Consider the following 12535-nt stretch of genomic DNA (forward strand, 5'->3'; position numbering starts at 1 on the left):
GTGTGGTTGACAGTTGGCTGCTACAATAAGCAGATGTCTCCTTGAAGCTGCTGAGTTACCACAGTACTGTAAAAGAGAAATCCAAATACATTCCAATAATCATGTTGATGTTATTATCATTTTTTTCAAAACACAAACAAGTCAATTGAATATTGAAACCAACTCACCATGTTGTTATCTTGTTGATAGTTGAAGATAATATGTAATTACAGTGCCTATGAAGCAACACTTAATTTTCCTAATTCCTGAGTTAGGGTTAGGATATGTTATTTTTCAGCTGTTCTTCAGCATAAGATCAGGACATGTATTTCTGAGGAGCAAGTTGGTACTTAAACTGTTTCCATCAATTTTCCCTCCCGTAATTTGATCTATATGAATTAGATGTTTTTTGCAGACGTGAATTTCCTGGATCCGCAGTCACAATTCACCAGGGACAAATGAATGTGGTAAACTGAAAAGGTGCAGTTGATATACAGTATAAGATATTAATTCATTAGTCACATGTATATCGAAACACACAAAAAATGTCTTTTTGCATTACCGAGAATATGCATGCCCACAACTCCTAACCTGTACGTCTTTGGAATGTGGGAGGAAATCGGAGCACCCAGAGGAAACCCACGCAGGCACGGGGAGAACGTACAAACTCCTTACAGGCAGTGGCAAGAATTGAACCCAGGTTGCTGGCGCTGTAATAGTGTTACGCTGTTACACTACCGTGCCGCCACTTTATTTTTATGCTTCGATGTAATTCACAGTAATTTGCAGTTTAGTCAGGGAACATGGCTATCATTCTACCATTGAACATATAACTACAACGTTGGTTTAGAATGATTTTACCTTGTGTGCACAAATACACATAAATGCACACTGGAACAACAGGATAAGTCACAGTCATGACAACACTGAAGGAAACCACCTGGTTCATCAGATCAATGCTGGCTGCCTATAGAACAAACCTGCGAGTCCCTTTTCCCCACTCTGTCCACTGGGCCCAGCATATTTATTTCTCTCAAGTGCCTGTTCAATTTTCTCTTGAAATCATTGTTTGCTCCACTTCCTTCACCCCATCATCCTCATTGGCGGGAAGTTCCAGATCATTATCAGACTGCGTAAGAAAATTCTTCACACACCTCCACTCTCTTACCAAAGCCATAAGTTTGTGTCCTCTAGTCCCTATGCCATCAGCTATTGGGAAAATCTTTTCTAATCTATCGTATCTAACCCAGTCATTATTCTGCACTCATCTGTCAAATCTTCCTTCAAATTCCTTTGCTCCAAGGAGAAGAAGCTTCTCCAACCTAACCTTGCAGTTAACATCCATATCCTTGGAACCATGCTGGTAAACCTCCTCCAAACCCTCTGAAGGACCTTTTTATCCTTTCTCATGTAGTGACCAGAAATAAATATTCTGCTCAGGACTCTACTTCTGGCTTAATCGGTGTTTTCTAAAGATTCAGCATAGCTTTCCTTCTTTTGTAATCATTACTTCTAATAATGAAGCTCAAGATCCCATGGGTTTGCGATCTATTTCCTAATCATGTCTTAAATGAAAATCCACAGGGGCTACCCTGAGCTTCCTGTTGTCTGACACTTCAAGTCTCCATGCAGCTCTCATTCTGACATATCTGTCAGTGGCTTCCAGCATTGTTACAATGAGGCTTAATGCAAGCTTGAGGAACAACATCTCATCTTCCATCTGGCACACTGCAGCCTTCTGGACTCAAGTATCAAATTCTCCAACTTAAGATAACTCATTTTCTCTGTCTGTATCAGAGCTGGCTACTTCTGCTAGAAGATATCCATCGATGATGTTGGCTCAGTTTTATCTCTCTCCATTAGTATACCCTGGCCTCCGGGAAGGTCCCAGCATAACACAGACAAAGAGGCACAATCACCTTCTAACTGCCCCCATTAACCCTTTTAACCTGGCCTCACCCTATCACCAATATTCCCTTTGTCCTATCTGTCCCTCCCGGCACTTTCTCTGCACCTTAAAACCATCTTATCTCTCTTTCCCAGTTTGATGTAGGTTTCAAATATGAAACATTATCTATTTCTCTTTTCACAGATGTTGCCCGACTTGCTGAATCTTTCCAGCTTTTTCTGTTTTTACATCAACATGTCCTGCCACTTTCAAAGATCTATACACATGAACTCCTAGGTCTCTCTGTTCCTTCACACTCTTTGGAACTGTTCCATTACAATTGTATCCTGTCAGCCCATCCTTTCTCCCAAAATCCATCACCTCAAACTTCTTGGTGCTAAATTGTATCTGCCATTTGTCTGCATTCCCTGTAAACCTATCTATATCCTGCTGCAGTGCATTGTTTAACATAGCAGGTTTCGTATCATTTACAAACTTTTAAATATTACTCTGTATTCCAAGATTCAAATGAAAAGTATATATCTGAAAAAGAGTTATTTAACTTTGGAACACTACTTTTAACTATCTTCCAGTGTTAAAAACAGCCACTGTCCACAACCCTCTGCTTACTGCTGTCTAATCAATTTTTTAAAATCCAAAATGGCATTGACCCTCCTATTCCACGAACCTCAATTTTGTTAACTAGTCTTTTATGTGATACTTTATTAAATTCATTTTTCTTTTCTTTTTCAATCTTTTTATTAGTTTTCAAATTAATACAGATTAATATATCAATGTTTATACATGTAATACAAAGAGATCAGGAGAACAATCATGACATGGATAATCATAAAGAACAATAGAGTATTAAAAAAATCTGTAGATCCAATGATCTGTTAGTGAATGAATATAATATAAAAGAAAAAGATTTATAAAATATAAAAAAAAGAAAAAAAACCAAAACAATAAGAAAAATTATAAACAATATATCAAACCAAACTAAGCTAAAGAAAAAAAAATTAAAAAAAACAAAAAAAAACTGGACTAAAATTTCTCAATAGAAACAGAGTAATATTATGTCATCAACTCCATTCCTCTAAATTGAAAGGTTATTATAAGGAGATCTATATCATGTGAAAATATTGAATAAATGGACTCCAAACTTCCTCAAATTTAAGCGAAGGATCAACAGTACCACTCCTAATTTTTTCCAAGTTTAAACATGATATAGTTTGAGATAACCATTGAAAAATAGTAGGGGGTATTGGATCTTTCCATTTAAGCAAAATGGATCATTTGGCCATTAATGTAACAAAGGCAATCATACGGTTAGCAGAGGCAGATAGGTGGCCAGATTCTATCCTTGGTAAACCAAAAATTGCAGTGATAGGATGAGGTTGTAAATCGATCTTCAATACATTTGAAATAATGTTAAAAATATCTTTCCAGTATTTTTCCAAAAGAGGACAGGACCAAAACATATATGTCAAAGAAGCCACATTTGATTTATATCTGTCACATATAGGATTTATATGTTGATAAAAACGAGCTAGCTTATCTTTTGACACATGGGTCCTGTATTAAATTCATTTTTAAAATTCCTATTGACAATATCCATTGCATCCCCTTCATCAACATGTGACACCCCAGTAGGCCTTGAGGGGTGTGCAGACTTGACAGGGGAAACATAAAACAACACATCTTGAGCAGAAAGAGACTTAGAAGAGCATTACTTACTGAAATATGGATTCAAAAATGTTGGAGAGACAGAGATAAGTGCGTAGAAGTTGATTTGTACCAATATTTTATGTTGATAAAACATGGAGAATGAATGCCAAATCAGATCCCCAACAAAAATCATGCAAATGGCCAAAATTCAAATAGGGTTATTGGTACCCAGAAACAAGTGCTAAAATGGAATGAGCTGTTCCTGCTGAGACCTCTTTCAATTCAGTACAGCTCCAAATACTTTGCTAGACAGCATTCAGAGTAGGGCATTAACCCTTAAAGGCACATTCCTCATGGCAGTCACACACCAGCAACAGAATATGGTTGCTATGGAGGAGACAAATGCTTCAGGGAAGAGGGAGAAAGCTCCCATATTCACTCAAAGGGGAATGCATACAGTGGCATGCAAAAGTTTGGGCACCCGTGGTCAAAGTTTCTGTTACTGTGAATAATTGAGTAGAAGATGAACTGATTCCCAAAAGTCATAAAGTTAAAGATGAAACATTCTTTTCAACATTTGGAGCAAGATTAGTGTATTATTTTTGTTTTGTACAATTTTAGAGTGAAAAAAGGAAAGGAGCACCATGCAAAAGTTTGGGCACCCCAAGAGATTTGGGCTCTCATAACTTTTATCAAGGTGTCAGACCTTCATCAGCTTGTTAGGACTATGACTTGTTCACAGTCATCGTTAGGAAAGGCCAAGTGATGCATATGTCAAAGCTTTATAAATACCCTGACTCCTCAAACCTTGTGCCAACAATCAGCAGCCATGGGCCCCTCTAAGCAGCTGCCTAGCACTCTGAAAATTAAAATAAATGATGCCCACAAAGCAGGAGAAGGCTATAAGAAGATAGCAAAGCGTTTTCAGGTAGCCGTTTCCTCAGTTCGCAATGTAATTAAGAAATGGCAAGTTAACAGGAACGGAGGTGGTCAAGTTGAGGTCTGGAAGATTGCTCGCAGGATTGCTGGAAAGGCAAATCAAAAGCCCCGTTTGACTGCAAAAGACCTTCAGGAAGATTTAGCAGACTCTGGAGTGGTGGTGCACTGTTCTACTGTGCAGCAACACCTGCACAAATGTGACCTTCATGGAAGAGTCATCAGAAGGAAACCTTCCCTGCATCCTCACCACAAAATTCAGCGTCAGAAGTTTGCAAAGGAACAAACAAGCCTGATGCATTTTGAAAACAAGTCCTGTGGACTGATGAAGTTAAAATAGAACTTTTTGGCTGCAATGAGCAAAGGTATGTTTGGAGAAAAAAGGGTGCAGAATTTCATGAAAAGAACACCTCTCCAACTGTTAAGCACAGGGGTGGATCGATCATGCTATGGGCTTGTGTTGCAGCCAGTGGCACGGGGAACATTTCACTGTTAGAGGGAAGAATGAATTCAATTAAATACCAGCAAATTCTGGAAGCAAACATCACACCATCTGTAAAAAAGCTGAAGGTGAAAAGAGGGTGGCTTCTACAACAGGATAACAATCCCAAACACACCTCAAAATCCACAATGGACTACCTCAAGAGGCACAAGCTGAAGGTTTTGCCATGGCCCTCACAGTCCCCCGACCTAAACATCATCGAAAATCTGTGGATAGACCTCAAAAGAGCAGTGCATGCAAGACGGCCCAAGAATCTCACAGAACTAGAAGCCTTTTTCAAGGAAGAATGGGCGAAAATCCCCCAAACAAGAATTGAAAGACACTTAGCTGGCTAAGTGGCCAAAGGGGGTGTTACTAATTACTGACCATTCAGGGAGCCCAAACTTTTTGCTTCGGGCCCTTTTCCTATTTTGTTATTTTGAAACTGTAAAAGATAGAAATAAAAAAGTAATCTTGCTTAAAATATTAAAGAAATGTGTCATCTTTAACTTTATGCCTTTTGGAAATCAGGTCATCTTTTACTCGCTTAGCTATTCACAGTAACAAAAATTTTGACCGGGGTGCCCAAACTTTTGCATGCCACTGTATTCTGGTCAATAAAACACATGCCAGGGACACACCAGGCCCAGCAAAAGGCCTGAGATGCAGGAGATAGTTATAGTAGTCTCTACCTGGAATGAGAACCTCCACAAAATGGAACACTAAATCTCGGGTCCTCATAAGGCAAGATGTGGTGATCTGCACACCACTATTTACATTTGCAGAGTGGTGACCTCCACAATAAAACATATTGAATGCAGGGTCTGAGTTTGTTAAGTATTGTGCTATTCATCAAGATGTACAGCAAAATTGTAACATGCCACTTAATTGAGATAGGGATTTATTCATTCCTGGTGGAGCTGCAAAACAGGATGCAAGGGATTTTCACATCTCAACTGTATACCTGGACCTGATTATTAAAGTACTACATTAGTAATAACAATACGAGTATACAAAGAGACACTTGGCTTTCCTTGGGAATATGACTTGCAAACTCCTTTGGAGAAGTGTCTATCAACAAATTCTTTGCAGCTTCTGCCAACAATGCTTCCCTCCTCCACTCACCTAAGGATGAAGATGTGGATGTTGAGCAGGGTCACCCCCCTGGTAGCCTTGCTCTTTCTCCTGATCCTATTTTTCCTACTGCTGTTCAAATGCTGCCAGGTGGCCCTCAGGCTCCAGGTCTCCTTACTGCTCTTCCTCTGGGACTGGCTGCTGTATATCATTGGCCAGATGGTGCAGCATGCAACACAAGATGATAACATCTCCACCTTTGCTTGCCTTGTACTGCAGAGCATCCCTGGATTAATGTCGGCAATAAATCCTTGTCCTGAAGAAACCAATGACATTTTTGATTGTTCTTGTGGTACTTGTGTGGTTCGCATTATATCTGCTTTTAAGCTGCTGTGATTGGCAAGGGCAGTGGTGTGAGCAACCACAAAAGTAGAAGTTAGACCTTGTCTCCATGATCCATCACTCAGGGCAGTGCCAACTGACTCCCTCAGGATGAAGGGGTCATGTGTGCTTCCTGGAAGTGTACTATTCACAATGAGGAAATTCTCCTCATGATACTGAACAAGCTACACATTGAAAGGATGGAAACCTGATGTAGGGTTTCGACCCATAACATCAACAATTTCTTTCCTCCCACTGATGCTGTTCAACCCGCTGAGTTCCTCCAGCACATTGTTTGTTTCTCCAGATTCCAGCATCTGCAGTCTCTGGTGCTTCCAAAGATGGAAACCTTTCCGGTTGATAAAAAGACCTGGGTTCGTCATGGAAGCTCCAATGTGCACATGAACGCAGTCAACCCCTGCTTGCACTTATAGGAAGCCAGCAATGCTGGTAAATCCCAAGAACTAAGATGACACCAGTTCTTCACTGAAATCAAAATAGATAAAATCAATACTTGATAAATACAATATGTGGGAGATCTCTCTGATGTGGCAGTGAGCAACAAGCAGAAGTGTGCTCTGGTTGTTTGGAAATGTCCTCTGGGAAAGAAGTTGAGAGTTGACATGACCTTGCCCTCCTCAGAGAGAGAAGACCAGGCACTGTAGTGAGGCTGAAGTCATTCCCATAAAACACTACATATCTCAGTGATGACAGCCTTGGAAAACATGAGCCTGAGAATATATTGTTTACCAGGGAGTTCAGGTAGTATATAGTGTCTCCGAAAACTCGAGGAGTAGGCTCTTCACAGATGGATGTGCCTATGTCTTCTGCCCCAAGGTCCAGGATGGACCCCGAGTGTCTAGCCATGGCTATAATGATGCCTCCACTAATGGAGTACTGCCAGCATTGGGTCACCTATTAAAAGAGTATCTCACAGCTAAATTATGGAGAAAACACTTTCTGATAGTTGTAACATTTCTATGCATTTTTCAAGATATCAGGGAAACTAGAGTGAGTTCTAAAAGTGTCTGGGTCATTTCTCCCATATTGAGCAAGGTGTCCTTTTACACAGTGAGAAAAGCAACTAACTTAAACAATATGGTTCCAGAAATACGGATACAGTTCCACAGCTGTTGACAGTGTGGAGCTTTGAGTTCCAATTTATGTTGGTGCAAGTGGAAATAGGTGCCATAAGAATGATGATGTCATTTGGTAGGTGCCTGACACTAATAAAAGAAAAGCACACTTGCATAGATCAAGCACAGTAAGTGCCCACCCTAATTGCCCAATGGGTGCACTAATGCATTCAACTAAGAGTGAAATTGAATTTTGCAAAATTGGCACCTAAAAAAATAGGCAGTGTAGGGATCGGATTATTGACTAAGTAATCCACAGGACAGTACAGCAATGGAATGAGTTTCAGTCTTGTAGTGCCAATTTGATAATTCTGAATCAAACTTAAAAAGGAATAAAAGTGACTATGAAGCCATGGAATTGCTCTAAAACCCAAACCAGTTCACCAATATACTTTTGACAAGGAACTTTGCTCTCCTTACCTAACCTGACCAAGATGTAACTCTGGTCCCACACTTGTGTGCTTATCGCTAGCTTCTACAGATGCCAGCACTACATCAGGGTGACTAGGGATAGCTAATAATTGGCAGCCTTACCAGCTGCACCCACATTCCAAGATTAATTTTTAAATTCAGGAGAAGCTATGGAAGAACGAAGTGATGTGTGGGGTGGTGGGAGACAAATGTCAAATATAGCAGATTAGCACAAAAGAACATAGATCAGGTGGTGAGAGACAGTACAAATCCACTGATGCCCACAGCTACGTCGATTAAAGCTCCTCCCACCCTGTCTCTTGCAAGGAAGCTATCCCTTTTTCTCAATTTCTCCGCCTCCACCGCATCTACTCCCATGATGAGGCCTTCCACTCCAGGACATCTGAGATGTCTAACTTCTTTACTAACCGTGGCTTCACCCCCACTACTGTGGTTGAGAGAGCTCGCCCCACATCTCTGCCATTTCCTGCACCTCTGCTCTCACCCCCACCCCTCCCAGACCCATCAGGGATAGGTTCCCCCTTGTCATCACATTTCATCTCACCAGCCTATGTATCCAGCACATCATTCTCCGTCACTTCCGCCATCTCCAACAGGACCCCACCACCAAGCATATCTTCCTCTTCCCACCCCTTTCTGCCTTTCGCAGGGATCGCTCTCTCCGCGACTCACTAGTTCACTCCTCCCTCCCCACCCACCCATCCTACTCCCACCCCAGGGACTTTCCACTGCCCCTGCTATAAGTGCAACACCTGCCCCTACACCACCCCCATCACTTCCATCCAGGGACCCAAAACAGTCCTTAATATCATCTACTGTATTCGGTGCTCCAAGTGTGGCCTCCTCTACATTGGCAAGACCAAACGCAGACCACGTGACTGTTTTGCAGAACACCTGCGCTCCATCTGTAACCAAGATCTGCATCTCCCCATTACCACCCCTCCCACTCCATCACAGAAATGTCAGTCCTCAGCCTCCTCTACTGCCAAGAGAATTCCAAGCACAGACTGGAGGAACAGCACCTCATTTTCCGTCTCAGAACCTTGCAGCCTAATGGCATGAACACTGAATTCCTGCTCTTTAAGTAATCCCCAACAAACCCCCCTCCCCCCACACCCACACCCAACCATGCCTCTTCTTTTCTTCCCTTTCCTAGCCTATCTCTCTTTTTTCTACCCCCCTTTTTTCCTCCTTACCTTTGATCCACCTTCCCCCATGGATCTGCTATCCCCTCCTCCCCTGCACCTGCCTATCGCTATCTCTTACCTGCATCTACCGATCACCACCTCGTGCCCATCCCACCTCCTCTCTTTTGTCCACCTATCACTGCTCTGTTTTTCCTTCCTATATACTGGGCTTCCCTTTTTCCTATCTTCAGTCCTGAAGAAGGGTCCTGACCCGAAACTGCTTTTCTCCTCAGATGCTGTCTGGCCTGTTGAGTTCGTCCAGTATCATAGTGTTTTTCACATTAAAGCTTTTGTAGCCTTTCAATTCAAGTTCGGGGAGATCGTCACATTAAATCTCTGGGTCATGTTCTTGCACATCTGGTAATAATTCAGTCCCAGCCATTGTAAACACAGGTAGACACAGGGGAAGCATTCATTCTATAGTCTTATTTCCTATTGTACTTTAGTGGCAAATTTTAGCTGAATTGGCTCCTGTAAAACTTCTTGGGAATCTCTACTGCATTAAAGGCATTACCTAAATCCACATAATTGCTGTGGTTACCATTTTTCACTAGAAACAGAGTTGCAAATGAGCATCATTTAAAGCTTCTTATTCTGACCAGTAACCAAACTGTTCCTATGAGTTGAGCGAATTAAATTTCCACACAAGAGTATGTGTAAACAATCCTTATAATTCTCAGCTGCAGAACTGTTACATCAAACCAAGATACAGTAAAAGGGAAACAGCTCTCATTTATCATATTTACAGACTCTATTGTCTCTTATCTTTTCACAGCTGCATGCAGATCATTTCCAATGTTACCATCAGATGTTACATTATTAGCAGCATTTTTGTTTCACGCACTACTGATATATGGCATTATACTGCCCTATCCATTTCCTCATCCGGCCTCCAGTGTGTTCTGAAGTATTTAACTTCAAGTTGTATGGCCTAAAGATAGTGGGAAGCACGTGTCTCACAGCATCGTTTCACTGCACTTCAGAGGAGAAAGGCTGTGTCATTATCATAGCCACTTCCTCCTCCTCCACAGCACTGTCCAGGGATTCCAATTGCTTGGTTGCTGGACAAATTTGGTTTCTCATTTCCTCCTACAACAGATGCAATGTGTTGACTTTCTTTGGAGATTATTTTATAAATCCATTTCATTTATTGTTGCAATATAACCAAGTGAGTGCTTTTGCATCCTTTGGCTGAGTATGCACCGGACAGGTTGATTGAAACTGAGGAACACGAGCAGGCATTCAGTCTGCTTTGAGAGTGAATCTCAGAACCATTAATCGATCTTGTCTCCATATCCCTTGATGCCCTTAACTATCAAAAGTCTATTTCTATCAGTTCTCAAATTTCCACTTAGAACATAGAACAGTACAGCACAGGAACAAGCCCTTCGGCCCACAATGTTGTGCTAAACTAATTAAACTAGTAATTAAATGCATAATTTAACTAGTTCCTTCTGCCTGCACAGTTGCCATACCCTTCCATTCTCTGCACATTTATGTGCCTATCTAGGAGCCTCTTAAACACCTCTATGGTATTTGCCTCCACTTCCACCCCGGCAGCACATTCCAGGCACCCAACACTCTGTGTAAAAAAAACTTGCCCTGCACATCTCCTTTGAACTTACCCCCTCTCACCTGAAATGCATGCTCTCTAATATTAGACATTTTGACCCTGGGAAAAAGATACCAGCTGTCTATCTATGGCTCCAATAACCTTATAAAATTCTATCAGGTCTCCCCTCAGCCTCCACCGCTCTAGAGAAAGCAACCCAAGTTTGTCCAACCTCTCCTTATAGCATATGCCCTCTAATCCAGGCAGTATCCTGGTAAGCTCTTCTCCACCCTCTCCAAAGCCTCCACATCTTTCCTGTAATGGAGCAACCAGAATTGAATCCAATATTCCAGATGTGGCCTAACCAGAGTTTTATACAACACCACCAATCTTTGTACAGCAGAGGTCCCAGTACAGATCCACCAGTCACGGACCCCCAGCCAGAATAAGTACCATCGACCACTACCCTGTCTTCTTGCGGAAACCCAATTCTGAATCCAAACAGCCAAGTCACCATGGATCCCATGCATCTTAATCTTCTGGATGAGCCTACCAGGAGGGACCTTGTCAAACACCTTATGAAAATCCATGTAGTCAACATCCACAGCTCTACCTTCATCAATCATCTTCGTCACCTCCTTGAAAAACTCAATCAGATTAGTAAGACCTGACTTACCGCACACAAAACCATGCTGACTGTCCCTAATTAGTCCATGGTTTTCCAAATGCTCATAAATCCTGTCCCTAAGAATCCTCTCCAATAGCTTCCCTACCACTGACGTGAGACTTACTGGTCTATAGTTTGGAGGATTATCCTTATTTCTCTTCTTAAACAATGGAACAACATTAGCTACTCTCCAGTCCTGACTGTCCCTAATTAGTCCATGGTTTTCCAAATGCTCATAAATCCTATCCCTAAGAATCCTCTCCAATAGCTTCCCTACCACTGACGTGAGACTTATCGGTCTATAGTTTGGAGGATTATCCCAATTTCCCTTCTTAAACAATGGAACAACATTAGCTACTCTCCAGTCCTCCGGGACGTCACCTGTGGCTAGGAAGGACAGTAAGATCTTGGTCAAGGCCCCAGCAATCTCATCTCTTGCCTCTCTCTATATTCCATCAGGACCTGGGGACTTATCCACCTTAACGTTCTTCAAGAGATCCAGCACCACCTCTTTCTTTATCTCAAAATGCCCTAGCATATTAGCACATTCCATACTGATATCACTACCCTCCATGTCCTTGGTAAATATAAATGCAAAGTACCCAGTTAGGACCTCACCCACATCCTCAGCCTCCAAGAACATTTTCCCTCCTTTATCCTTGAGTGGTCCTACCCTCTCTTTAGTTTTCTTCTTGCTCTTGATGTATATATAGAATGCCTTGGGATTCTCTTTAATCCTACTTGCCAAGGACTTTTCATGGCCCCTTTTGGCTCTCCTAATTCCCTTCTTGAATTCTTTTTAAGTTTCTTTATAAACCTCAAGGGCTATGTTTGATTTTAGCATCCTAAACCTTACATATGCTTCCTTTTTCTTCTTGACTAAGTTCACCACCTGTCTCGTCATCCAAGGTTTCCTTACCTTGTTGTCCTTGACCTTCTTTCTTATTGGAATATAACTGTCCTGTACTCTGTGTAGTTGGTCTTTAAACACCCTCCACATGCCAGATGTGGACTTGCCCAAAAATAGCTATTCCCAATTAACTCTCCACAGTTCCTGCCTAATACTCTCATAATTTGCCCTGCCCCAATTTAATACTCTCCCGCAAGGTCCATACTTATCCTTATCTATAGCCATCTTAAAACTTAAGGAGTTT

The sequence above is a fragment of the Pristis pectinata genome, chromosome 4, assembly GCF_009764475.1.
Source record: "Pristis pectinata isolate sPriPec2 chromosome 4, sPriPec2.1.pri, whole genome shotgun sequence".
Classification (NCBI taxonomy): Eukaryota; Metazoa; Chordata; class Chondrichthyes; order Rhinopristiformes; family Pristidae; genus Pristis; species Pristis pectinata.